Below are 4,776 nucleotides of genomic sequence, written 5' to 3'. Positions count from 1 at the left end.
CTGACGGGGCTGTAGCATGTCCTGGCCCTGGTGTAGCGCCATACCTGGAATAGACAATTGTTTTTCCAATAAAAGTTACATTTGTATTGCTGCATTCAATATTTACCTTGTAATAAATTCTATAATTCTCTAAACGTTACAACTTACCCTTTAAAAGTGTATATTTGTTCAAATTTGTGATAATAGTTAATGTCATACAGCATAATGTTTTTTTTGGTCTGTATGACCATAAACAAATAGAAATGGTGTTTGAGCGATTCTCCTGATGTGTTAATTAGCCAAAGATTTCTTTTTCCATTGTCTGACCAACCAATACACAATAGCGGGTGGGAGCGGATGATGTTACCAAACTGCATTACAGGCCATTACGGATGCCGTGTCATTGATTATTTATACCCTTATAAAATGCCTGTCTCCCTGGTACACCGGACTTGCTTGGCTAGCATTGATAAAATGCTGCTAGTAAATCACCACAGCAGACAAACAGCATATTCACACACCGCAGATGAGAGAGTTGAGTGACAAAGTCCTATGTGAGTAATAGATGTAAAGAAAAAAAAATGGAGACATATTGTTATAGGTTAGGCCGATCACTGGATCTTATTAAACTAATAACTCTTTGTAAGTCCCTGTTTTATTTGCACATTTCTGACGCATATGTGTGATTAGATTAATTTTGGATATAAAAATTGGACAGTAGATCACATCCCTCCAGGAGATTTGTTCAGTCTTGTTATTTTGCATTAGTGGGCAAGGGAGCAGATGGCGAGTAGAAAGCTTGTGAGCAAGTCAGCACTTTTTATTTTAAATTATAGTGTTGTAGGTGTCAGAACTGGAGCGAGACCTCTTCTACCCAGTCACTTTGCGATGGGAATATTCGTTCTTAGGTAAGAATGGCCCTTGCTAAGGCACCACTGCCTAATGCACATGGCGAGGAACAAAAAGGAAATATCACATTTCAATATCTTAATAAAGTGACGCTCTGGCCCCTTCAAAGCCACCTGGAAAACAACTAACAAGTTGTGAATCAATTGAAGATTTTCTACATTTTGTCCTCCAGATATGTGTTATTTGTAAGCTATATTGCAGCTCACTAAATTCATACCGGCATTTTATCACACAGGCTAATTGTTTGCTAAATGCCAAATGTCTCATATTATTGTGTGTGTGTGGTGGTGGTGGGGACACGCCAGGAGACAAACATGACATGCGTACGCCTACATTGGTTGGAAAGAAGAAAGTGAGTCCATATTGGACACACTTCCCAGAGCACGGAAGTATGAAAGTGAGGGCGACATCTTGTATCATTTATCTCCCTTAAATGTTGAAGCTGTGACAAAGTGGATGGATAAATTATGATGAATGATAAGACATATTTAGTCAATATTGCAGTTCTCTTTCATCACTTTGCTGTTTGTTGCCTCACAAAGTGGCGCCGGAATGACATCTACTCATTTAAATAGCACTTGGAAGGCCAGATTGTGATCAAATTGAAATGGGCATTGCACATGTTAATATCAATATCTCCCTCTCTGAGATGAAATGTCAAAGTGCTGTTTTGTAAATTCATATCTTATTCATGTACACGGTGTGAGAAAAATAAATGGATGCCACTTAGGGAAGTGTTTCTTTCAATATGATGTTCAAACACAATGCTGCATTAATTTAGCTATTTCTAAAATATTTTTTTTATTATGCATACTTAAACTACAGTAACACATACAGCAACTATCGGTATCTACAGACGTGTTGACTGGCAGTGAAAACAGAACTACTGCACCACTTCATAGTGTTACCAACAAGTGCTCCAAGCTGGCAAGGAGCTGACTGAGATGTGTGTCAATGCGAGCAGCCCTGGGAGCTGAGAACATGACAGGAAGATGAGTGAAAAGTAGCAAGCAATACAAGACGACATCCCCTCCAAGGAGAGGCAGTGATAGTATCTCATAATGTGCAATGTCTTGTAACAGCGCGCACATGCATTTACACACTTCAGTCCAACTATGTAGAAGAGTTGGATTTCAGTTTTTGACATCTTATTATGTTCCAGCAATATGACTGAGCGGTGCAGTAACGGACTGAATGATAAGAAACACGATTTGCACACTATTTCCTTGATGTTAAGGTTTGCATTTGTGTAAAAAAAAAAAAGCAGCAGCAACAGGTAGGTGACTGTACAGCTAATACGCTTTAACGTCTCGGTGTGAGGGAACATACAAAATTAGGGAATGCAAACATAAAGCGTAGAGACAAAAATGAGCAGTATGACCTACCATGTACAAAAATATTGGACGTTTTTGTCCATTTGGTTGAGTTTACTATTGATCTCATAGAAGCCAAGTTGGCACGCACATCTGGCACTGGGTAGTTAGTGCAATTATTTATGATTTCCTCCAAGATTTAAAAGCTCTTTGCCCGGCCTTGTAATGCAGTAACTGATTGCACTGCTAATGTAATTAAGGGGAGATTATGATGTCCACGTGGCACGCCAGATGGTGGCATTCACAGCAATGGGGGAAGGCACAACTGGCACACCACTGCACAAGGGCAGTGAGGCGCAGTCAGTCGGAGCAGTCCAGACTCCCCACCAGACGGAGAGAAGTATGCATGTGTCGGAAAATAAGCGTTGTGTACTTGCATGTGTGGGTGTGTTGTGGGATGAGAAGATGAGATATAAAAAGTGTGTATGATTAGACAAAAATAAATACTCCAATTGCATGTGAAGGCTCCAACAATGAAATCAATTTTATCACAGGCCACAATATTAGGTTCACTACAAGAGCTGAGTAAAAATAAAATCATAGAGGTAACTACAAATGTTGAAAAGGTGATGAAAGATCCACATAGTCTAATGCATAACAACCAAAATGCTTAAAATAAATTATATTTAATATATGATGGTCGTGTACCATAGAAAGTTTGTTCAGTATGGCTCCACATGGTGTTGAATTTACCCTAATTTGTTTTTCCAAGTGGTTACACAAAATAAAATCATGTAGATTCAGATACATTACATGAAATTTAATATAAGGATTATTTGGTAATTGTTGCTTGAATTATACCATAATGAAGAATATTTCACTACTATTATGTCTTTGCATTGTGTTTGTAATATTATGACTGGATTTTTTTCTCATAATATAAATTGTATTTAAAATATAAAACTTTATATAAAATATTATAAAATATTATAATGTAATATAGATACAATATAATATAAAATTAATATAAAACGTAATCATTTTTGCTATAAATAATTAACCATATTAGCCAGAAAATCAAATGTCAATGAAAATTAAATCCCATTGGGCAAAGCCAACATTTTTTCCCACTGATTTCTCAGCAAAGGCAAAAATGGGACCAAAGTGACCTTTAATTAGAGAAAAGCATGATATTATAAAGCCTTGCAAGGTTCTATCCTATGGGGGCACTAAGGGCAGGCTTCTTAAAACATGTTATTATAAGCTATTCGGGAGACACGGGGTTTATATGCGTAGACAGAAAAGAGAGGAGGAGGGGAGGTGAGGGTCGGCTCTGAAATGAGCCCTGCACATTTCTACACAGTCCATAATGGGTTCATACAGGTGACAGGGACATTGGAGGCACAGTAGATTTCCCAAGTTGATATAAGGATATTATTACTGGTACTCTCGAGGTGGCAACGCAGAAATCTCCATCTTCAGTTCCAAGATGAGTGTCAGCAAATTACAAAACACAGCCAATGACCTTTAAACAGGAAAAGGAAACCATCCCTGTTTTAAAATCATTTAGGTGCAGAGTCATTCGCTGCAGTGCAGGGTCACCCACTACCTCTTACTCAGCATACAACCATATTTAGGCTTTTGCACTCAGAAATAAAATGTGAACCAGTGTCTTACTGTTAGAATTCCCAAAAACCTGACAGTCTTCAACTATAGATGATAGTAACCATAATACAAAGTAGTTTTCCTGGTATCTCAAGACTGTTTTATCACCTTTTCTATAATTAAAAAAATACTCTCCCAGGTGTACAAATTCTCAGCGTGTTTTGTCCGCCTTTCTTGACACCTGACATTTCATGATCGCAATTTGAGCATTGTCACGAGAGGTTCTAATTGAGCACACCTATTTTAGAAGGATGACAACACCTTGATGTGAAAGAATGAGCTGCAAAATTGCAAAGTAGGGTGGGTGAGTACACCCTGCTAATGAACCTAAGGAGCAAACTTAATTTAAATAACATCAATGTTTTCTTTATTTACTGAACAGACATACAGAAGAGACATTTTTCCACCTGGACTGGGGCAGTGGCTTAATCAATGTGCACTCGGATCGGTCTTTCATAGTAACGAAGGAACGGATTGAAAATTCATTTCCGGACTATCTTCTCCCTCTTACCTACACGGGGTTATGAGTTTCAGCTGACGAAAACTGCCCCTGGATAAACGAAATAATTTGTAAGATGACTTCCCTTACTTCATAAAATTTCTCATATTTTAAGAGTATGTACTACATTTGTCATATCTTCTCTTGAATGACATCATGCATGAAGGCGGACGGTCCAGATTTGTGTAACACAATACACAATTTCCAAGATTTTTGGTACAACTGTATAACTGTCACAGAAACAAACAATACATAAATACCTGCATTTATTTATTTATTTATTTATTTATTTATTTATTTATTTATTTATTTATTTATTTATTCATTTATTTATTTATTTGTAATTACTATTGTTTAGCGCTCAAGAAACTCGGAGCAACTGCATAAAAACATAACCTGCCTTTTATTAGT

This window comes from Syngnathus scovelli, chromosome 3, assembly GCF_024217435.2.
Source record: "Syngnathus scovelli strain Florida chromosome 3, RoL_Ssco_1.2, whole genome shotgun sequence".
Lineage (NCBI taxonomy): Eukaryota > Metazoa > Chordata > Actinopteri > Syngnathiformes > Syngnathidae > Syngnathus > Syngnathus scovelli.
The sequence above is the reverse complement of the archived record's forward strand: the minus strand, read 5'-3'. Positions refer to the sequence as shown.